Raw genomic sequence first — 25,379 nt, 5'->3', positions numbered from 1 at the left:
TTTTTGCAAAAAAGTATGGTGCTAAGTGTAACTAGCTTCATGTTTTCATCCAAATACTGTATTGCTTGTAGCTTCCACATACTGCACCCCACAACATTACTTTTATGTTGGTTGTTATTTGGGCTGCTGAAGGCATGATTTAAAGCAGTTTTGGTGAATTAGAAACAAAAAAAGTTTTTTTGCAAAAAAGTATGGTGCTAGGTGTAGATAGCTTCATCATTTGAAAAGTAGATAGCTTCATGTTTTAATCCAAATACTGTATTGCTTGTAGCTTCCACATACTGCACCCCACAACATTACTTTAATGTTGGTTGTTATTTGGGCAGCTAAAGGCATGATTTAAAGCAGTTTTGGTGAATTAGAAACAAAAAAAGTTTTTTTGCAAAAAAGTATGGTGCTAAGTGTAACTAGCTTCATGTTTTCATCCAAATACTGTATTGCTTGTAGCTTCCACATACTGCACCCCACAACATTACCTTTATGTTGGTTGTTATTTGGGCTGCTGAAGGCATGATTTAAAGCAGTTTTGGTGAATTAGAAACAAAAAAAGTTTTTTTGCAAAAAGGTATGGTGCTAAGTGTAACTAGCTTCATGTTTTCATCCAAATACTGTATTGCTTGTAGCTTCCACATACTGCACCCCACAACATTACTTTAATGTTGGTTGTTATTTGGGCAGCTAAAGGCATGATTTAAAGCAGTTTTGATGAATTAGAAACAAAAAAAGTTTTTTTGCAAAAAAGTATGGTGCTAGGTGTAGATAGCTTCATGTTTTCATCCAAATACTGTATTGCTTGTAGCTTCCACATACTGCATCCCACAACATTACTTTTATGTTGGTTGTTATTTGGGCTGCTGAAGGCATGATTTAAAGCAGTTTTGGTGAATTAGAAACAAAAAAAGTTTTTTTGCAAAAAAGTATGGTGCTAAGTGTAACTAGCTTCATGTTTTCATCCAAATACTGTATTGCTTGTAGCTTCCACATACTGCACCCCACAACATTACTTTTATGTTGGTTGTTATTTGGGCTGCTGAAGGCATGATTTAAAGCAGTTTTGGTGAATTAGAAACAAAAAAAGTTTTTTTGCAAAAAAGTATGGTGCTAGGTGTAGATAGCTTCATCATTTGAAAAGTGGATAGCTTCATGTTTTAATCCAAATACTGTATTGCTTGTAGCTTCCACATACTGCACCCCACAACATTACTTTAATGTTGGTTGTTATTTGGGCAGCTAAAGGCATGATTTAAAGCAGTTTTGGTGAATTAGAAACAAAAAAAGTTTTTTTGCAAAAAAGTATGGTGCTAGGTGTAGATAGCTTCGTGTTTTCATCCAAATACTGTATTGCGTGTAGCTTCCACATACTGCATCCCACAACATTACTTTTATGTTGGTTGTTATTTGGGCTGCTGAAGGCATGATTTAAAGCAGTTTTGGTGAATTAGAAACAAAAAAAGTTTTTTTGCAAAAAAGTATGGTGCTAAGTGTAACTAGCTTCATGTTTTCATCCAAATACTGTATTGCTTGTAGCTTCCACATACTGCACCCCACAACATTACTTTTATGTTGGTTGTTATTTGGGCTGCTGAAGGCATGATTTAAAGCAGTTTTGGTGAATTAGAAACAAAAAAGTTTTTTTGCAAAAAAGTATGGTGCTAGGTGTAGATAGCTTCATCATTTGAAAAGTAGATAGCTTCATGTTTTAATCCAAATACTGTATTGCTTGTAGCTTCCACATACTGCACCCCACAACATTACTTTAATGTTGGTTGTTATTTGGGCAGCTAAAGGCATGATTTAAAGCAGTTTTGGTGAATTAGAAACAAAAAAAGTTTTTTTGCAAAAAAGTATGGTGCTAGGTGTAGATAGCTTCATGTTTTCATCCAAATACTGTATTGTGTGTAGCTTCCACATACTGCATCCCACAACATTACTTTTATGTTGGTTGTTATTTGGGCTGCTGAAGGCATGATTTAAAGCAGTTTTGGTGAATTAGAAACAAAAAAAGTTTTTTTGCAAAAAAGTATGGTGCTAAGTGTTACTAGCTTCATGTTTTCATCCAAATACTGTATTGCTTGTAGCTTCCACATACTGCACCCCACAACATTACTTTTATGTTGGTTGTTATTTGGGCTGCTGAAGGCATGATTTAAAGCAGTTTTGGTGAATTAGAAACAAAAAAAGTTTTTTTGCAAAAAAGTATGGTGCTAGGTGTAGATAGCTTCATGTTTTCATCCAAATACTGTATTGCTTGTAGCTTCCACATACTGCATCCCACAACATTACTTTTATGTTGGTTGTTATTTGGGCTGCTGAAGGCATGATTTAAAGCAGTTTTGGTGAATTAGAAACAAAAAAAGTTTTTTGCAAAAAAGTATGGTGCTAAGTGTAACTAGCTTCATGTTTTCATCCAAATACTGTATTGCTTGTAGCTTCCACATACTGCACCCCACAACATTACTTTTATGTTGGTTGTTATTTGGGCTGCTGAAGGCATGATTTAAAGCAGTTTTGGTGAATTAGAAACAAAAAAAGTTTTTTTGCAAAAAAGTATGGTGCTAGGTGTAGATAGCTTCATGTTTTCATCCAAATACTGTATTGCTTGTAGCTTCCACATACTGCATCCCACAACATTACTTTTATGTTGGTTGTTATTTGGGCTGCTGAAGGCATGATTTAAAGCAGTTTTGGTGAATTAGAAACAAAAAAAGTTTTTTTGCAAAAAAGTATGGTGCTAGGTGTAGATAGCTTCATGTTTTCATCCAAATACTGTATTGCTTGTAGCTTCCACATACTGCACCCCACAACATTACTTTTATGTTGGTTGTTATTTGGGCTGCTGAAGGCATGATTTAAAGCAGTTTTGGTGAATTAGAAACAAAAAAGTTTTTTTGCAAAAAAGTATGATGCTAAGTGTTACTAGCTTCATGTTTTCATCCAAATACTGTATTGCTTGTAGCTTCCACATACTGCACCCCACAACATTACTTTTATGTTGGTTGTTATTTGGGCTGCTGAAGGCATGATTTAAAGCAGTTTTGGTGAATTAGAAACAAAAAAAGTTTTTTTGCAAAAAAGTATGGTGCTAAGTGTAACTAGCTTCATGTTTTCATCCAAATACTGTATTGCTTGTAGCTTCCACATACTGCACCCCACAACATTACTTTTATGTTGGTTGTTATTTGGGCTGCTGAAGGCATGATTTAAAGCAGTTTTGGTGAATTAGAAACAAAAAAAGTTTTTTTGCAAAAAAGTATGGTGCTAAGTGTAACTAGCTTCATGTTTTCAGCCAAATACTGTATTGCTTGTAGCTTCCACATACTGCACCCCACAACATTACTTTTATGTTGGTTGTTATTTGGGCTGCTGAAGGCATGATTTAAAGCAGTTTTGGTGAATTAGAAACAAAAAAAGTTTTTTTGCAAAAAAGTATGGTGCTAAGTGTTACTAGCTTCATGATTTCATCCAAATACTGTATTGCTTGTAGCTTCCACATACTGCATCCCACAACATTACTTTTATGTTGGTTGTTATTTGGGCTGCTGAAGGCATGATTTAAAGCAGTTTTGGTGAATTAGAAACAAAAAAAGTTTTTTTGCAAAAAAGTATGGTGCTAAGTGTAACTAGCTTCATGTTTTCATCCAAATACTGTATTGCTTGTAGCTTCCACATACTGCACCCCACAACATTACTTTTATGTTGGTTGTTATTTGGGCTGCTGAAGGCATGATTTAAAGCAGTTTTGGTGAATTAGAAACAAAAAAAGTTTTTTGCAAAAAAGTATGGTGCTAGGTGTAGATAGCTTCATGTTTTCATCCAAATACTGTATTGCGTGTAGCTTCCACATACTGCATCCCACAACATTACTTTTATGTTGGTTGTTATTTGGGCTGCTGAAGGCATGATTTAAAGCAGTTTTGGTGAATTAGAAACAAAAAAAGTTTTTTTGCAAAAAAGTATGGTGCTAAGTGTAACTAGCTTCATGTTTTCATCCAAATAATGTATTGCTTGTAGCTTCCACATAATGCACCCCACAACATTACTTTAATGTTGGTTGTTATTTGGGCTGCTGAAGGCATGATTTAAAGCAGTTTTGGTGAATTAGAAACAAAAAAAGTTTTTTTGCAAAAAAGTATGGTGCTAAGTGTAACTAGCTTCATGTTTTCATCCAAATACTGTATTGCTTGTAGCTTCCACATACTGCACCCCACAACATTACTTTTATGTTGGTTGTTATTTGGGCTGCTGTTGGCATGATTTAAAGCAGTTTTGGTGAATTAGAAACAAAAAAAGTTTTTTTGCAAAAAAGTATGGTGCTAGGTGTAGATAGCTTCATCATTTGAAAAGTAGATAGCTTCATGTTTTAATCCAAATACTGTATTGCTTGTAGCTTCCACATACTGCACCCCACAACATTACTTTAATGTTGGTTGTTATTTGGGCAGCTAAAGGCATGATTTAAAGCAGTTTTGGTGAATTAGAAACAAAAAAAGTTTTTTTGCAAAAAAGTATGGTGCTAGGTGTAGATAGCTTCATGTTTTCATCCAAATACTGTATTGTGTGTAGCTTCCACATACTGCATCCCACAACATTACTTTTATGTTGGTTGTTATTTGGGCTGCTGAAGGCATGATTTAAAGCAGTTTTGGTGAATTAGAAACAAAAAAAGTTTTTTTGCAAAAAAGTATGGTGCTAAGTGTTACTAGCTTCATGTTTTCATCCAAATACTGTATTGCTTGTAGCTTCCACATACTGCACCCCACAACATTACTTTTATGTTGGTTGTTATTTGGGCTGCTGAAGGCATGATTTAAAGCAGTTTTGGTGAATTAGAAACAAAAAAAGTTTTTTTGCAAGAAAGTATGGTGCTAGGTGTAGATAGCTTCATGTTTTCATCCAAATACTGTATTGCTTGTAGCTTCCACATACTGCATCCCACAACATTACTTTTATGTTGGTTGTTATTTGGGCTGCTGAAGGCATGATTTAAAGCAGTTTTGGTGAATTAGAAACAAAAAAAGTTTTTTGCAAAAAAGGATGGTGCTAGGTGTAGATAGCTTCATGTTTTCATCCAAATACTGTATTGCGTGTAGCTTCCACATACTGCATCCCACAACATTACTTTTATGTTGGTTGTTATTTGGGCTGCTGAAGGCATGATTTAAAGCAGTTTTGGTGAATTAGAAACAAAAAAAGTTTTTTTGCAAAAAAGTATGGTGCTAAGTGTAACTTGCTTCATGTTTTCATCCAAATACTGTATTGCTTGTAGCTTCCACATACTGCACCCCACAACATTACTTTTATGTTGGTTGTTATTTGGGCTGCTGAAGGCATGATTTAAAGCAGTTTTGGTGAATTAGAAACAAAAAAGGTTTTTTGCAAAAAAGTATGGTGCTAAGTGTAACTAGCTTCATGTTTTCATCCAAATACTGTATTGCTTGTAGCTTCCACATACTGCACCCCACAACATTACTTTTATGTTGGTTGTTATTTGGGCTGCTGAAGGCATGATTTAAAGCAGTTTTGGTGAATTAGAAACAAAAAAAGTTTTTTTGCAAAAAAGTATGGTGCTAGGTGTAGATAGCTTCATCATTTGAAAAGTAGATAGCTTCATGTTTTAATCCAAATACTGTATTGCTTGTAGCTTCCACATACTGCACCCCACAACATTACTTTAATGTTGGTTGTTATTTGGGCAGCTAAAGGCATGATTTAAAGCAGTTTTGGTGAATTAGAAACAAAAAAAGTTTTTTTGCAAAAAAGTATGGTGCTAGGTGTAGATAGCTTCATGTTTTCATCCAAATACTGTATTGCTTGTAGCTTCCACATACTGCATCCCACAACATTACTTTTATGTTGGTTGTTATTTGGGCTTCTGAAGGCATGATTTAAAGCAGTTTTGGTGAATTAGAAACAAAAAAAGTTTTTTTGCAAAAAAGTATGGTGCTAAGTGTAACTAGCTTCATGTTTTCATCCAAATACTGTATTGCTTGTAGCTTCCACATACTGCACCCCACAACATTACCTTTATGTTGGTTGTTATTTGGGCTGCTGAAGGCATGATTTAAAGCAGTTTTGGTGAATTAGAAACAAAAAAAGTTTTTTTGCAAAAAGGTATGGTGCTAAGTGTAACTAGCTTCATGTTTTCATCCAAATACTGTATTGCTTGTAGCTTCCACATACTGCACCCCACAACATTACTTTAATGTTGGTTGTTATTTGGGCAGCTAAAGGCATGATTTAAAGCAGTTTTGGTGAATTAGAAACAAAAAAAGTTTTTTTGCAAAAAAGTATGGTGCTAGGTGTAGATAGCTTCATGTTTTCATCCAAATACTGTATTGCTTGTAGCTTCCACATACTGCATCCCACAACATTACTTTTATGTTGGTTGTTATTTGGGCTGCTGAAGGCATGATTTAAAGCAGTTTTGGTGAATTAGAAACAAAAAAAGTTTTTTTGCAAAAAAGTATGGTGCTAAGTGTAACTAGCTTCATGTTTTCATCCAAATACTGTATTGCTTGTAGCTTCCACATACTGCACCCCACAACATTACTTTTATGTTGGTTGTTATTTGGGCTGCTGAAGGCATGATTTAAAGCAGTTTTGGTGAATTAGAAACAAAAAAAGTTTTTTTGCAAAAAAGTATGGTGCTAGGTGTAGATAGCTTCATCATTTGAAAAGTGGATAGCTTCATGTTTTAATCCAAATACTGTATTGCTTGTAGCTTCCACATACTGCACCCCACAACATTACTTTAATGTTGGTTGTTATTTGGGCAGCTAAAGGCATGATTTAAAGCAGTTTTGGTGAATTAGAAACAAAAAAAGTTTTTTTGCAAAAAAGTATGGTGCTAGGTGTAGATAGCTTCATGTTTTCATCCAAATACTGTATTGCGTGTAGCTTCCACATACTGCATCCCACAACATTACTTTTATGTTGGTTGTTATTTGGGCTGCTGAAGGCATGATTTAAAGCAGTTTTGGTGAATTAGAAACAAAAAAAGTTTTTTTGCAAAAAAGTATGGTGCTAAGTGTAACTAGCTTCATGTTTTCATCCAAATACTGTATTGCTTGTAGCTTCCACATACTGCACCCCACAACATTACTTTTATGTTGGTTGTTATTTGGGCTGCTGAAGGCATGATTTAAAGCAGTTTTGGTGAATTAGAAACAAAAAAAGTTTTTTTGCAAAAAAGTATGGTGCTAGGTGTAGATAGCTTCATCATTTGAAAAGTAGATAGCTTCATGTTTTAATCCAAATACTGTATTGCTTGTAGCTTCCACATACTGCACCCCACAACATTACTTTAATGTTGGTTGTTATTTGGGCAGCTAAAGGCATGATTTAAAGCAGTTTTGGTGAATTAGAAACAAAAAAAGTTTTTTTGCAAAAAAGTATGGTGCTAGGTGTAGATAGCTTCATGTTTTCATCCAAATACTGTATTGTGTGTAGCTTCCACATACTGCATCCCACAACATTACTTTTATGTTGGTTGTTATTTGGGCTGCTGAAGGCATGATTTAAAGCAGTTTTGGTGAATTAGAAACAAAAAAAGTTTTTTTGCAAAAAAGTATGGTGCTAAGTGTTACTAGCTTCATGTTTTCATCCAAATACTGTATTGCTTGTAGCTTCCACATACTGCACCCCACAACATTACTTTTATGTTGGTTGTTATTTGGGCTGCTGAAGGCATGATTTAAAGCAGTTTTGGTGAATTAGAAACAAAAAAAGTTTTTTTGCAAAAAAGTATGGTGCTAGGTGTAGATAGCTTCATGTTTTCATCCAAATACTGTATTGCTTGTAGCTTCCACATACTGCATCCCACAACATTACTTTTATGTTGGTTGTTATTTGGGCTGCTGAAGGCATGATTTAAAGCAGTTTTGGTGAATTAGAAACAAAAAAAGTTTTTTACAAAAAAGTATGGTGCTAAGTGTAACTAGCTTCATGTTTTCATCCAAATACTGTATTGCTTGTAGCTTCCACATACTGCACCCCACAACATTACTTTTATGTTGGTTGTTATTTGGGCTGCTGAAGGCATGATTTAAAGCAGTTTTGGTGAATTAGAAACAAAAAAAGTTTTTTTGCAAAAAAGTATGGTGCTAGGTGTAGATAGCTTCATGTTTTCATCCAAATACTGTATTGTTTGTAGCTTCCACATACTGCATCCCACAACATTACTTTTATGTTGGTTGTTATTTGGGCTGCTGAAGGCATGATTTAAAGCAGTTTTGGTGAATTAGAAACAAAAAAAAGTTTTTTTGCAAAAAAGTATGGTGCTAAGTGTAACTAGCTTCATGTTTTCATCCAAATACTGTATTGCTTGTAGCTTCCACATACTGCACCCCACAACATTACTTTTATGTTGGTTGTTATTTGGGCTGCTGAAGGCATGATTTAAAGCAGTTTTGGTGAATTAGAAACAAAAAAAGTTTTTTTGCAAAAAAGTATGGTGCTAGGTGTAGATAGCTTCATCATTTGAAAAGTAGATAGCTTCATGTTTTAATCCAAATACTGTATTGCTTGTAGCTTCCACATACTGCACCCCACAACATTACTTTAATGTTGGTTGTTATTTGGGCAGCTAAAGGCATGATTTAAAGCAGTTTTGGTGAATTAGAAACAAAAAAAGTTTTTTTGCAAAAAAGTATGGTGCTAGGTGTAGATAGCTTCATGTTTTCATCCAAATACTGTATTGCGTGTAGCTTCCACATACTGCATCCCACAACATTACTTTTATGTTGGTTGTTATTTGGGCTGCTGAAGGCATGATTTAAAGCAGTTTTGGTGAATTAGAAACAAAAAAAGTTTTTTTGCAAAAAAGTATGGTGCTAGGTGTAGATAGCTTCATGTTTTCATCCAAATACTGTATTGCTTGTAGCTTCCACATACTGCACCCCACAACATTACTTTTATGTTGGTTGTTATTTGGGCTGCTGAAGGCATGATTTAAAGCAGTTTTGGTGAATTACAAACAAAAAAGGTTTTTTGCAAAAAAGTATGGTGCTAAGTGTAACTAGCTTCATGTTTTCATCCAAATACTGTATTGCTTGTAGCTTCCACATACTGCACCCCACAACATTACTTTTATGTTGGTTGTTATTTGGGCTGCTGAAGGCATGATTTAAAGCAGTTTTGGTGAATTAGAAACAAAAAAAGTTTTTTTGCAAAAAAGTATGGTGCTAGGTGTAGATAGCTTCATCATTTGAAAAGTAGATAGCTTCATGTTTTAATCCAAATACTGTATTGCTTGTAGCTTCCACATACTGCACCCCACAACATTACTTTAATGTTGGTTGTTATTTGGGCAGCTAAAGGCATGATTTAAAGCAGTTTTGGTGAATTAGAAACAAAAAAAGTTTTTTTGCAAAAAAGTATGGTGCTAGGTGTAGATAGCTTCATGTTTTCATCCAAATACTGTATTGCTTGTAGCTTCCACATACTGCATCCCACAACATTACTTTTATGTTGGTTGTTATTTGGGCTTCTGAAGGCATGATTTAAAGCAGTTTTGGTGAATTAGAAACAAAAAAAGTTTTTTTGCAAAAAAGTATGGTGCTAAGTGTAACTAGCTTCATGTTTTCATCCAAATACTGTATTGCTTGTAGCTTCCACATACTGCACCCCACAACATTACTTTAATGTTGGTTGTTATTTGGGCAGCTAAAGGCATGATTTAAAGCAGTTTTGGTGAATTAGAAACAAAAAAAGTTTTTTTGCAAAAAAGTATGGTGCTAGGTGTAGATAGCTTCATGTTTTCATCCAAATACTGTATTGCTTGTAGCTTCCACATACTGCATCCCACATCATTACTTTTATGTTGGTTGTTATTTGGGCTGCTGAAGGCATGATTTAAAGCAGTTTTGGTGAATTAGAAACAAAAAAAGTTTTTTTGCAAAAAAGTATGGTGCTAGGTGTAGATAGCTTCATCATTTGAAAAGTAGATAGCTTCATGTTTTAATCCAAATACTGTATTGCTTGTAGCTTCCACATACTGCACCCCACAACATTACTTTAATGTTGGTTGTTATTTGGGCAGCTAAAGGCATGATTTAAAGCAGTTTTGGTGAATTAGAAACAAAAAAAGTTTTGTTGCAAAAAAGTATGGTGCTAGGTGTAGATAGCTTCATGTTTTCATCCAAATACTGTATTGTGTGTAGCTTCCACATACTGCATCCCACAACATTACTTTTATGTTGGTTGTTATTTGGGCTGCTGAAGGCATGATTTAAAGCAGTTTTGGTGAATTAGAAACAAAAAAAGTTTTTTTGCAAAAAAGTATGGTGCTAGGTGTAACTTGCTTCATGTTTTCATCCAAATACTGTATTGCTTGTAGCTTCCACATACTGCACCCCACAACATTACTTTTATGTTGGTTGTTATTTGGGCTGCTGAAGGCATGATTTAAAGCAGTTTTGGTGAATTAGAAACAAAAAAAGTTTTTTTGCAAAAAAGTATGGTGCTAAGTGTAACTAGCTTCATGTTTTCATCCAAATACTGTATTGCTTGTAGCTTCCACTTACTGCACCCCACAACATTACTTTTATGTTGGTTGTTATTTGGGCTGCTGAAGGCATGATTTAAAGCAGTTTTGGTGAATTAGAAACAAAAAAAGTTTTTTTGCAAAAAAGTATGGTGCTAGGTGTAGATAGCTTCATCATTTGAAAAGTAGATAGCTTCATGTTTTAATCCAAATACTGTATTGCTTGTAGCTTCCACATACTGCACCCCACAACATTACTTTAATGTTGGTTGTTATTTGGGCAGCTAAAGGCATGATTTAAAGCAGTTTTGGTGAATTAGAAACAAAAAAAGTTTTTTTGCAAAAAAGTATGGTGCTAGGTGTAGATAGCTTCATGTTTTCATCCAAATACTGTATTGCTTGTAGCTTTCACATACTGCATCCCACAACATTACTTTTATGTTGGTTGTTATTTGGGCTGCTGAAGGCATGATTTAAAGCAGTTTTGGTGAATTAGAAACAAAAAAAGTTTTTTTGCAAAAAAGTATGGTGCTAAGTGTTACTAGCTTCATGTTTTCATCCAAATACTGTATTGCTTGTAGCTTCCACATACTGCATCCCACAACATTACTTTTATGTTGGTTGTTATTTGGGCTGCTGAAGGCATGATTTAAAGCAGTTTTGGTGAATTAGAAACAAAAAAAGTTTTTTGCAAAAAAGGATGGTGCTAGGTGTAGATAGCTTCATGTTTTCATCCAAATACTGTATTGCTTGTAGCTTCCACATAATGCACCCCACAACATTACTTTTATGTTGGTTGTTATTTGGGCTGCTGAAGGCATGATTTAAAGCAGTTTTGGTGAATTAGAAACAAAAAAAGTTTTTTTGCAAAAAAGTATGGTGCTAAGTGTAACTAGCTTCATGTTTTCATCCAAATACTGTATTGCTTGTAGCTTCCACATACTGCACCCCACAACATTACTTTTATGTTGGTTGTTATTTGGGCTGCTGAAGGCATGATTTAAAGCAGTTTTGGTGAATTAGAAACAAAAAAAGTTTTTTTGCAAAAAAGTATGGTGCTAGGTGTAGATAGCTTCATCATTTGAAAAGTGGATAGCTTCATGTTTTAATCCAAATACTGTATTGCTTGTAGCTTCCACATACTGCACCCCACAACATTACTTTAATGTTGGTTGTTATTTGGGCAGCTAAAGGCATGATTTAAAGCAGTTTTGGTGAATTAGAAACAAAAAAAGTTTTTTTGCAAAAAAGTATGGTGCTAGGTGTAGATAGCTTCATGTTTTCATCCAAATACTGTATTGCGTGTAGCTTCCACATACTGCATCCCACAACATTACTTTTATGTTGGTTGTTATTTGGGCTGCTGAAGGCATGATTTAAAGCAGTTTTGGTGAATTAGAAACAAAAAAAGTTTTTTTGCAAAAAAGTATGGTGCTAAGTGTAACTAGCTTCATGTTTTCATCCAAATACTGTATTGCTTGTAGCTTCCACATACTGCACCCCACAACATTACTTTTATGTTGGTTGTTATTTGGGCTGCTGAAGGCATGATTTAAAGCAGTTTTGGTGAATTAGAAACAAAAAAAGTTTTTTTGCAAAAAAGTATGGTGCTAAGTGTAACTAGCTTCATGTTTTCATCCAAATACTGTATTGCTTGTAGCTTCCACATACTGCACCCCACAACATTACTTTTATGTTGGTTGTTATTTGGGCTGCTGAAGGCATGATTTAAAGCAGTTTTGGTGAATTAGAAACAAAAAAATTTTTTTTGCAAAAAAGTATGGTGCTAGGTGTAACTTGCTTCATGTTTTCATCCAAATACTGTATTGCTTGTAGCTTCCACATACTGCACCCCACAACATTACTTTTATGTTGGTTGTTATTTGGGCTGCTGAAGGCATGATTTAAAGCAGTTTTGGTGAATTAGAAACAAAAAAAGTTTTTTTGCAAAAAAGTATGGTGCTAGGTGTAGATAGCTTCATGTTTTCATCCAAATACTGTATTGTGTGTAGCTTCCACATACTGCATCCCACAACATTACTTTTATGTTGGTTGTTATTTGGGCTGCTGAAGGCATGATTTAAAGCAGTTTTGGTGAATTAGAAACAAAAAAAGTTTTTTTGCAAAAAAGTATGGTGCTAGGTGTAACTTGCTTCATGTTTTCATCCAAATACTGTATTGCTTGTAGCTTCCACATACTGCACCCCACAACATTACTTTTATGTTGGTTGTTATTTGGGCTGCTGAAGGCATGATTTAAAGCAGTTTTGGTGAATTAGAAACAAAAAAAGTTTTTTTGCAAAAAAGTATGGTGCTAAGTGTAACTAGCTTCATGTTTTCATCCAAATACTGTATTGCTTGTAGCTTCCACATACTGCACCCCACAACATTACTTTTATGTTGGTTGTTATTTGGGCTGCTGAAGGCATGATTTAAAGCAGTTTTGGTGAATTAGAAACAAAAAAAGTTTTTTTGCAAAAAAGTATGGTGCTAGGTGTAGATAGCTTCATCATTTGAAAAGTAGATAGCTTCATGTTTTAATCCAAATACTGTATTGCTTGTAGCTTCCACATACTGCACCCCACAACATTACTTTAATGTTGGTTGTTATTTGGGCAGCTAAAGGCATGATTTAAAGCAGTTTTGGTGAATTAGAAACAAAAAAAGTTTTTTTGCAAAAAAGTATGGTGCTAGGTGTAGATAGCTTCATGTTTTCATCCAAATACTGTATTGTGTGTAGCTTCCACATACTGCATCCCACAACATTACTTTTATGTTGGTTGTTATTTGGGCTGCTGAAGGCATGATTTAAAGCAGTTTTGGTGAATTAGAAACAAAAAATGTTTTTTTGCAAAAAAGTATGGTGCTAAGTGTTACTAGCTTCATGTTTTCATCCAAATACTGTATTGCTTGTAGCTTCCACATACTGCACCCCACAACATTACTTTTATGTTGGTTGTTATTTGGGCTGCTGAAGGCATGATTTAAAGCAGTTTTGGTGAATTAGAAACAAAAAAAGTTTTTTTGCAAGAAAGTATGGTGCTAGGTGTAGATAGCTTCATGTTTTCATCCAAATACTGTATTGCTTGTAGCTTCCACATACTGCATCCCACAACATTACTTTTATGTTGGTTGTTATTTGGGCTGCTGAAGGCATGATTTAAAGCAGTTTTGGTGAATTAGAAACAAAAAAAGTTTTTTGCAAAAAAGGATGGTGCTAGGTGTAGATAGCTTCATGTTTTCATCCAAATACTGTATTGCGTGTAGCTTCCACATACTGCATCCCACAACATTACTTTTATGTTGGTTGTTATTTGGGCTGCTGAAGGCATGATTTAAAGCAGTTTTGGTGAATTAGAAACAAAAAAAGTTTTTTTGCAAAAAAGTATGGTGCTAAGTGTTACTAGCTTCATGTTTTCATCCAAATACTGTATTGCTTGTAGCTTCCACATACTGCACCCCACAACATTACTTTTATGTTGGTTGTTATTTGGGCTGCTGAAGGCATGATTTAAAGCAGTTTTGGTGAATTAGAAACAAAAAAAGTTTTTTTGCAAGAAAGTATGGTGCTAGGTGTAGATAGCTTCATGTTTTCATCCAAATACTGTATTGCTTGTAGCTTCCACATACTGCATCCCACAACATTACTTTTATGTTGGTTGTTATTTGGGCTGCTGAAGGCATGATTTAAAGCAGTTTTGGTGAATTAGAAACAAAAAAAGTTTTTTGCAAAAAAGGATGGTGCTAGGTGTAGATAGCTTCATGTTTTCATCCAAATACTGTATTGCGTGTAGCTTCCACATACTGCATCCCACAACATTACTTTTATGTTGGTTGTTATTTGGGCTGCTGAAGGCATGATTTAAAGCAGTTTTGGTGAATTAGAAACAAAAAAAGTTTTTTTGCAAAAAAGTATGGTGCTAGGTGTAGATAGCTTCATGTTTTCATCCAAATACTGTATTGCTTGTAGCTTCCACATACTGCATCCCACAACATTACTTTTATGTTGGTTGTTATTTGGGCTTCTGAAGGCATGATTTAAAGCAGTTTTGGTGAATTAGAAACAAAAAAAGTTTTTTTGCAAAAAAGTATGGTGCTAAGTGTAACTAGCTTCATGTTTTCATCCAAATACTGTATTGCTTGTAGCTTCCACATACTGCACCCCACAACATTACCTTTATGTTGGTTGTTATTTGGGCTGCTGAAGGCATGATTTAAAGCAGTTTTGGTGAATTAGAAACAAAAAAAGTTTTTTTGCAAAAAGGTATGGTGCTAAGTGTAACTAGCTTCATGTTTTCATCCAAATACTGTATTGCTTGTAGCTTCCACATACTGCACCCCACAACATTACTTTAATGTTGGTTGTTATTTGGGCAGCTAAAGGCATGATTTAAAGCAGTTTTGATGAATTAGAAACAAAAAAAGTTTTTTTGCAAAAAAGTATGGTGCTAGGTGTAGATAGCTTCATGTTTTCATCCAAATACTGTATTGCTTGTAGCTTCCACATACTGCATCCCACAACATTACTTTTATGTTGGTTGTTATTTGGGCTGCTGAAGGCATGATTTAAAGCAGTTTTGGTGAATTAGAAACAAAAAAAGTTTTTTTGCAAAAAAGTATGGTGCTAAGTGTAACTAGCTTCATGTTTTCATCCAAATACTGTATTGCTTGTAGCTTCCACATACTGCACCCCACAACATTACTTTTATGTTGGTTGTTATTTGGGCTGCTGAAGGCATGATTTAAAGCAGTTTTGGTGAATTAGAAACAAAAAAAGTTTTTTTGCAAAAAAGTATGGTGCTAGGTGTAGATAGCTTCATCATTTGAAAAGTGGATAGCTTCATGTTTTAATCCAAATACTGTATTGCTTGTAGCTTCCACATACTGCACCCCACAACATTACTTTAATGTTGGTTGTTATTTGGGCAGCTAAAGGCATGATTTAAAGCAGTTTTGGTGAATTAGAAACAAAAAAAGTTTTTTTGCAAAAAAGTATGGTGCTAGGTGTAGATAGCTTCATGTTTTCATCCAAATACTGTATTGCGTGTAGCTTCCACATACTGCATCCCACAACATTACTTTTATGTTGGTTGTTATTTGGGCTGCTGAAGGCATGATTTAAAGCAGTTTTGGTGAATTAGAAACAAAAAAAGTTTTTTTGCAAAAAAGTATGGTGCTAATTGTAACTAGCTTCATGTTTTCATCCAAATACTGTATTGCTTGTAGCTTCCACATACTGCACCCCACAACATTACTTTTATGTTGGTTGTTATTTGGGCTGCTGAAGGCATGATTTAAAGCAGTTTTGGTGAATTAGAAACAAAAAAAGTTTTTTTGCAAAAAAGTATGGTGCTAGGTGTAGATAGCTTCATCATTTGAAAAGTAGATAGCTTCATGTTTTAATCCAAATACTGTATTGCTTGTAGCTTCCACATACTGCACCCCACAACATTACTTTAATGTTGGTTGTTATTTGGGCAGCTAAAGGCATGATTTAAAGCAGTTTTGGTGAATTAGAAACAAAAAAAGTTTTTTTGCAAAAAAGTATGGTGCTAGGTGTAGATAGCTTCATGTTTTCATCCAAATACTGTATTGTGTGTAGCTTCCACATACTGCATCCCACAACATTACTTTTATGTTGGTTGTTATTTGGGCTGCTGAAGGCATGATTTAAAGCAGTTTTGGTGAATTAGAAACAAAAAAAGTTTTTTTGCAAAAAAGTATGGTGCTAAGTGTTACTAGCTTCATGTTTTCATCCAAATACTGTATTGCTTGTAGCTTCCACATACTGCACCCCACAACATTACTTTTATGTTGGTTGTTATTTGGGCTGCTGAAGGCATGATTTAAAGCAGTTTTGGTGAATTAGAAACAAAAAAAGTTTTTTTGCAAAAAAGTATGGTGCTAGGTGTAGATAGCTTCATGTTTTCATCCAAATACTGTATTGCTTGTAGCTTCCACATACTGCATCCCACAACATTACTTTTATGTTGGTTGTTATTTGGGCTGCTGAAGGCATGATTTAAAGCAGTTTTGGTGAATTAGAAACAAAAAAAGTTTTTTGCAAAAAAGTATGGTGCTAAGTGTAACTAGCTTCATGTTTTCATCCAAATACTGTATTGCTTGTAGCTTCCACATACTGCACCCCACAACATTACTTTTATGTTGGTTGTTATTTGGGCTGCTGAAGGCATGATTTAAAGCAGTTTTGGTGAATTAGAAACAAAAAAAGTTTTTTTGCAAAAAAGTATGGTGCTAAGTGTAACTAGCTTCATGTTTTCATCCAAATACTGTATTGCTTGTAGCTTCCACATACTGCACCCCACAACATTACTTTTATGTTGGTTGTTATTTGGGCTGCTGTTGGCATGATTTAAAGCAGTTTTGGTGAATTAGAAACAAAAAAAGTTTTTTTGCAAAAAAGTATGGTGCTAGGTGTAGATAGCTTCATCATTTGAAAAGTAGATAGCTTCATGTTTTAATCCAAATACTGTATTGCTTGTAGCTTCCACATACTGCACCCCACAACATTACTTTAATGTTGGTTGTTATTTGGGCAGCTAAAGGCATGATTTAAAGCAGTTTTGGTGAATTAGAAACAAAAAAAGTTTTTTTGCAAAAAAGTATGGTGCTAGGTGTAGATAGCTTCATGTTTTCATCCAAATACTGTATTGTGTGTAGCTTCCACATACTGCATCCCACAACATTACTTTTATGTTGGTTGTTATTTGGGCTGCTGAAGGCATGATTTAAAGCAGTTTTGGTGAATTAGAAACAAAAAAAGTTTTTTTGCAAAAAAGTATGGTGCTAAGTGTTACTAGCTTCATGTTTTCATCCAAATACTGTATTGCTTGTAGCTTCCACATACTGCACCCCACAACATTACTTTTATGTTGGTTGTTATTTGGGCTGCTGAAGGCATGATTTAAAGCAGTTTTGGTGAATAAGAAACAAAAAAAGTTTTTTTGCAAGAAAGTATGGTGCTAGGTGTAGATAGCTTCATGTTTTCATCCAAATACTGTATTGCTTGTAGCTTCCACATACTGCATCCCACAACATTACTTTTATGTTGGTTGTTATTTGGGCTGCTGAAGGCATGATTTAAAGCAGTTTTGGTGAATTAGAAACAAAAAAAGTTTTTTGCAAAAAAGGATGGTGCTAGGTGTAGATAGCTTCATGTTTTCATCCAAATACTGTATTGCGTGTAGCTTCCACATACTGCATCCCACAACATTACTTTTATGTTGGTTGTTATTTGGGCTGCTGAAGGCATGATTTAAAGCAGTTTTGGTGAATTAGAAACAAAAAAAGTTTTTTTGCGAAAAAGTATGGTGCTAAGTGTAACTTGCTTCATGTTTTCATCCAAATACTGTATTGCTTGTAGCTTCCACATACTGCACCCCACAACATTACTTTTATGTTGGTTGTTATTTGGGCTGCTGAAGGCATGATTTAAAGCAGTTTTGGTGAATTAGAAACAAAAAAAGTTTTTTTGCAAAAAAGTATGGTGCTAAGTGTTACTAGCTTCATGTTTTCATCCAAATACTGTATTGCTTGTAGCTTCCACATACTGCACCCCACAACATTACTTTTATGTTGGTTGTTATTTGGGCTGCTGAAGGCATGATTTAAAGCAGTTTTGGTGAATTAGAAACAAAAAAAGTTTTTTTGCAAGAAAGTATGGTGCTAGGTGTAGATAGCTTCATGTTTTCATCCAAATACTGTATTGCTTGTAGCTTCCACATACTGCATCCCACAACATTACTTTTATGTTGGTTGTTATTTGGGCTGCTGAAGGCATGATTTAAAGCAGTTTTGGTGAATTAGAAACAAAAAAAGTTTTTTGCAAAAAAGGATGGTGCTAGGTGTAGATAGCTTCATGTTTTCATCCAAATACTGTATTGCGTGTAGCTTCCACATACTGCATCCCACAACATTACTTTTATGTTGGTTGTTATTTGGGCTGCTGAAGGCATGATTTAAAGCAGTTTTGGTGAATTAGAAACAAAAAAAGTTTTTTTGCAAAAAAGTATGGTGCTAGGTGTAGATAGCTTCATGTTTTCATCCAAATACTGTATTGCTTGTAGCTTCCACATACTGCATCCCACAACATTACTTTTATGTTGGTTGTTATTTGGGCTTCTGAAGGCATGATTTAAAGCAGTTTTGGTGAATTAGAAACAAAAAAAGTTTTTTTGCAAAAAAGTATGGTGCTAAGTGTAACTAGCTTCATGTTTTCATCCAAATACTGTATTGCTTGTAGCTTCCACATACTGCACCCCACAACATTACCTTTATGTTGGTTGTTATTTGGGCTGCTGAAGGCATGATTTAAAGCAGTTTTGGTGAATTAGAAACAAAAAAAGTTTTTTTGCAAAAAGGTATGGTGCTAAGTGTAACTAGCTTCATGTTTTCATCCAAATACTGTATTGCTTGTAGCTTCCACATACTGCACCCCACAACATTACTTTAATGTTGGTTGTTATTTGGGCAGCTAAAGGCATGATTTAAAGCAGTTTTGATGAATTAGAAACAAAAAAAGTTTTTTTGCAAAAAAGTATGGTGCTAGGTGTAGATAGCTTCATGTTTTCATCCAAATACTGTATTGCTTGTAGCTTCCACATACTGCATCCCACAACATTACTTTTATGTTGGTTGTTATTTGGGCTGCTGAAGGCATGATTTAAAGCAGTTTTGGTGAATTAGAAACAAAAAAAGTTTTTTTGCAAAAAAGTATGGTGCTAAGTGTAACTAGCTTCATGTTTTCATCCAAATACTGTATTGCTTGTAGCTTCCACATACTGCACCCCACAACATTACTTTTATGTTGGTTGTTATTTGGGCTGCTGAAGGCATGATTTAAAGCAGTTTTGGTGAATTAGAAACAAAAAAAGTTTTTTTGCAAAAAAGTATGGTGCTAGGTGTAGATAGCTTCATCATTTGAAAAGTGGATAGCTTCATGTTTTAATCCAAATACTGTATTGCTTGTAGCTTCCACATACTGCACCCCACAACATTACTTTAATGTTGGTTGTTATTTGGGCAGCTAAAGGCATGATTTAAAGCAGTTTTGGTGAATTAGAAACAAAAAAAGTTTTTTTGCAAAAAAGTATGGTGCTAGGTGTAGATAGCTTCATGTTTTCATCCAAATACTGTATTGCGTGTAGCTTCCACATACTGCATCCCACAACATTACTTTTATGTTGGTTGTTATTTGGGCTGCTGAAGGCATGATTTAAAGCAGTTTTGGTGAATTAGAAACAAAAAAAGTTTTTTTGCAAAAAAGTATGGTGCTAATTGTAACTAGCTTCATGTTTTCATCCAAATACTGTATTGCTTGTAGCTTCCACATACTGCACCCCACAACATTACTTTTATGTTGGTTGTTATTTGGGCTGCTGAAGGCATGATTTAAAGCAGTTTTGGTGAATTAGAAACAAAAAAAGTTTTTTTGCAAAAAAGTATGGTGCTAGGTGTAGATAGCTTCATCATTTGAAAAGTAGATAGCTTCATGTTTTAATCCAAATACTGTATTGCTTGTAGCTTCCACATACTGCACCCCACAACATTACTTTAATGTTGGTTGTTATTTGGGCAGCTAAAGGCATGATTTAAAGCAGTTTTGGTGAATTAGAAACAAAAAAAGTTTTTTTGCAAAAAAGTATGGTGCTAGGTGTAGATAGCTTCATGTTTTCATCCAAATACTGTATTGTGTGTAGCTTCCACATACTGCATCCCACAACATTACTTTTATGTTGGTTGTTATTTGGGCTGCTGAAGGCATGATTTAAAGCAGTTTTGGTGAATTAGAAACAAAAAAAGTTTTTTTGCAAAAAAGTATGGTGCTAAGTGTTACTAGCTTCATGTTTTCATCCAAATACTGTATTGCTTGTAGCTTCCACATACTGCACCCCACAACATTACTTTTATGTTGGTTGTTATTTGGGCTGCTGAAGGCATGATTTAAAGCAGTTTTGGTGAATTAGAAACAAAAAAAGTTTTTTTGCAAAAAAGTATGGTGCTAGGTGTAGATAGCTTCATGTTTTCATCCAAATACTGTATTGCTTGTAGCTTCCACATACTGCATCCCACAACATTACTTTTATGTTGGTTGTTATTTGGGCTGCTGAAGGCATGATTTAAAGCAGTTTTGGTGAATTAGAAACAAAAAAAGTTTTTTGCAAAAAAGTATGGTGCTAAGTGTAACTAGCTTCATGTTTTCATCCAAATACTGTATTGCTTGTAGCTTCCACATACTGCACCCCACAACATTACTTTTATGTTGGTTGTTATTTGGGCTGCTGAAGGCATGATTTAAAGCAGTTTTGGTGAATTAGAAACAAAAAAAGTTTTTTTGCAAAAAAGTATGGTGCTAAGTGTAACTAGCTTCATGTTTTCATCCAAATACTGTATTGCTTGTAGCTTCCACATACTGCACCCCACAACATTACTTTTATGTTGGTTGTTATTTGGGCTGCTGTTGGCATGATTTAAAGCAGTTTTGGTGAATTAGAAACAAAAAAAGTTTTTTTGCAAAAAAGTATGGTGCTAGGTGTAGATAGCTTCATCATTTGAAAAGTAGATAGCTTCATGTTTTAATCCAAATACTGTATTGCTTGTAGCTTCCACATACTGCACCCCACAACATTACTTTAATGTTGGTTGTTATTTGGGCAGCTAAAGGCATGATTTAAAGCAGTTTTGGTGAATTAGAAACAAAAAAAGTTTTTTTGCAAAAAAGTATGGTGCTAGGTGTAGATAGCTTCATGTTTTCATCCAAATACTGTATTGTGTGTAGCTTCCACATACTGCATCCCACAACATTACTTTTATGTTGGTTGTTATTTGGGCTGCTGAAGGCATGATTTAAAGCAGTTTTGGTGAATTAGAAACAAAAAAAGTTTTTTTGCAAAAAAGTATGGTGCTAAGTGTTACTAGCTTCATGTTTTCATCCAAATACTGTATTGCTTGTAGCTTCCACATACTGCACCCCACAACATTACTTTTATGTTGGTTGTTATTTGGGCTGCTGAAGGCATGATTTAAAGCAGTTTTGGTGAATAAGAAACAAAAAAAGTTTTTTTGCAAGAAAGTATGGTGCTAGGTGTAGATAGCTTCATGTTTTCATCCAAATACTGTATTGCTTGTAGCTTCCACATACTGCATCCCACAACATTACTTTTATGTTGGTTGTTATTTGGGCTGCTGAAGGCATGATTTAAAGCAGTTTTGGTGAATTAGAAACAAAAAAAGTTTTTTGCAAAAAAGGATGGTGCTAGGTGTAGATAGCTTCATGTTTTCATCCAAATACTGTATTGCGTGTAGCTTCCACATACTGCATCCCACAACATTACTTTTATGTTGGTTGTTATTTGGGCTGCTGAAGGCATGATTTAAAGCAGTTTTGGTGAATTAGAAACAAAAAAAGTTTTTTTGCGAAAAAGTATGGTGCTAAGTGTAACTTGCTTCATGTTTTCATCCAAATACTGTATTGCTTGTAGCTTCCACATACTGCACCCCACAACATTACTTTTATGTTGGTTGTTATTTGGGCTGCTGAAGGCATGATTTAAAGCAGTTTTGGTGAATTAGAAACAAAAAAGGTTTTTTGCAAAAAAGTATGGTGCTAAGTGTAACTAGCTTCATGTTTTCATCCAAATACTGTATTGCTTGTAGCTTCCACATACTGCACCCCACAACATTACTTTTATGTTGGTTGTTATTTGGGCTGCTGAAGGCATGATTTAAAGCAGTTTTGGTGAATTAGAAACAAAAAAAGTTTTTTTGCAAAAAAGTATGGTGCTAGGTGTAGATAGCTTCATCATTTGAAAAGTAGATAGCTTCATGTTTTAATCCAAATACTGTATTGCTTGTAGCTTCCACATACTGCACCCCACAACATTACTTTAATGTTGGTTGTTATTTGGGCAGCTAAAGGCATGATTTAAAGCAGTTTTGGTGAATTAGAAACAAAAAAAGTTTTTTTGCAAAAAAGTATGGTGCTAGGTGTAGATAGCTTCATGTTTTCATCCAAATACTGTATTGCTTGTAGCTTCCACATACTGCATCCCACAACATTACTTTTATGTTGGTTGTTATTTGGGCTTCTGAAGGCATGATTTAAAGCAGTTTTGGTGAATTAGAAACAAAAAAAGTTTTTTTGCAAAAAAGTATGGTGCTAAGTGTAACTAGCTTCATGTTTTCATCCAAATACTGTATTGCTTGTAGCTTCCACATACTGCACCCCACAACATTACCTTTATGTTGGTTGTTATTTGGGCTGCTGAAGGCATGATTTAAAGCAGTTTTGGTGAATTAGAAACAAAAAAAGTTTTTTTGCAAAAAGGTATGGTGCTAAGTGTAACTAGCTTCATGTTTTCATCCAAATACTGTATTGCTTGTAGCTTCCACATACTGCACCCCACAACATTACTTTAATGTTGGTTGTTATTTGGGCAGCTAAAGGCATGATTTAAAGCAGTTTTGGTGAATTAGAAACAAAAAAAGTTTTTTTGCAAAAAAGTATGGTGCTAGGTGTAGATAGCTTCATGTTTTCATCCAAATACTGTATTGCTTGTAGCTTCCACATACTGCATCCCACAACATTACTTTTATGTTGGTTGTTATTTGGGCTGCTGAAGGCATGATTTAAAGCAGTTTTGGTGAATTAGAAACAAAAAAGGTTTTTTGCAAAAAAGTATGGTGCTAAGTGTAACTAGCTTCATGTTTTCATCCAAATACTGTATTGCTTGTAGCTTCCACATACTGCACCCCACAACATTACTTTTATGTTGGTTGTTATTTGGGCTGCTGAAGGCATGATTTAAAGCAGTTTTGGTGAATTAGAAACAAAAAAAGTTTTTTTGCAAAAAAGTATGGTGCTAGGTGTAGATAGCTTCATCATTTGAAAAGTAGATAGCTTCATGTTTTAATCCAAATACTGTATTGCTTGTAGCTTCCACATACTGCACCCCACAACATTACTTTAATGTTGGTTGTTATTTGGGCAGCTAAAGGCATGATTTAAAGCAGTTTTGGTGAATTAGAAACAAAAAAAGTTTTTTTGCAAAAAAGTATGGTGCTAGGTGTAGATAGCTTCATGTTTTCATCCAAATACTGTATTGCTTGTAGCTTCCACATACTGCATCCCACAACATTACTTTTATGTTGGTTGTTATTTGGGCTTCTGAAGGCATGATTTAAAGCAGTTTTGGTGAATTAGAAACAAAAAAAGTTTTTTTGCAAAAAAGTATGGTGCTAAGTGTAACTAGCTTCATGTTTTCATCCAAATACTGTATTGCTTGTAGCTTCCACATACTGCACCCCACAACATTACCTTTATGTTGGTTGTTATTTGGGCTGCTGAAGGCATGATTTAAAGCAGTTTTGGTGAATTAGAAACAAAAAAAGTTTTTTTGCAAAAAGGTATGGTGCTAAGTGTAACTAGCTTCATGTTTTCATCCAAATACTGTATTGCTTGTAGCTTCCACATACTGCACCCCACAACATTACTTTAATGTTGGTTGTTATTTGGGCAGCTAAAGGCATGATTTAAAGCAGTTTTGGTGAATTAGAAACAAAAAAAGTTTTTTTGCAAAAAAGTATGGTGCTAGGTGTAGATAGCTTCATGTTTTCATCCAAATACTGTATTGCTTGTAGCTTCCACATACTGCATCCCACAACATTACTTTTATGTTGGTTGTTATTTGGGCTGCTGAAGGCATGATTTAAAGCAGTTTTGGTGAATTAGAAACAAAAAAAGTTTTTTTGCAAAAAAGTATGGTGCTAAGTGTAACTAGCTTCATGTTTTCATCCAAATACTGTATTGCTTGTAGCTTCCACATACTGCACCCCACAACATTACTTTTATGTTGGTTGTTATTTGGGCTGCTGAAGGCATGATTTAAAGCAGTTTTGGTGAATTAGAAACAAAAAAAGTTTTTTTGCAAAAAAGTATGGTGCTAGGTGTAGATAGCTTCATCATTTGAAAAGTGGATAGCTTCATGTTTTAATCCAAATACTGTATTGCTTGTAGCTTCCACATACTGCACCCCACAACATTACTTTAATGTTGGTTGTTATTTGGGCAGCTAAAGGCATGATTTAAAGCAGTTTTGGTGAATTAGAAACAAAAAAAGTTTTTTTGCAAAAAAGTATGGTGCTAGGTGTAGATAGCTTCATGTTTTCATCCAAATACTGTATTGCGTGTAGCTTCCACATACTGCATCCCACAACATTACTTTTATGTTGGTTGTTATTTGGGCTGCTGAAGGCATGATTTAAAGCAGTTTTGGTGAATTAGAAACAAAAAAAGTTTTTTTGCAAAAAAGTATGGTGCTAAGTGTAACTAGCTTCATGTTTTCATCCAAATACTGTATTGCTTGTAGCTTCCACATACTGCACCCCACAACATTACTTTTATGTTGGTTGTTATTTGGGCTGCTGAAGGCATGATTTAAAGCAGTTTTGGTGAATTAGAAACAAAAAAAGTTTTTTTGCAAAAAAGTATGGTGCTAGGTGTAGATAGCTTCATCATTTGAAAAGTAGATAGCTTCATGTTTTAATCCAAATACTGTATTGCTTGTAGCTTCCACATACTGCACCCCACAACATTACTTTAATGTTGGTTGTTATTTGGGCAGCTAAAGGCATGATTTAAAGCAGTTTTGGTGAATTAGAAACAAAAAAAGTTTTTTTGCAAAAAAGTATGGTGCTAGGTGTAGATAGCTTCATGTTTTCATCCAAATACTGTATTGTGTGTAGCTTCCACATACTGCATCCCACAACATTACTTTTATGTTGGTTGTTATTTGGGCTGCTGAAGGCATGATTTAAAGCAGTTTTGGTGAATTAGAAACAAAAAAAGTTTTTTTGCAAAAAAGTATGGTGCTAAGTG

The sequence above is a fragment of the Spea bombifrons genome, chromosome 5 (genome assembly GCF_027358695.1).
Source record: "Spea bombifrons isolate aSpeBom1 chromosome 5, aSpeBom1.2.pri, whole genome shotgun sequence".
In the NCBI taxonomy this organism is placed as follows: Eukaryota; Metazoa; Chordata; class Amphibia; order Anura; family Pelobatidae; genus Spea; species Spea bombifrons.
This window is presented reverse-complemented; position numbering follows the sequence as displayed.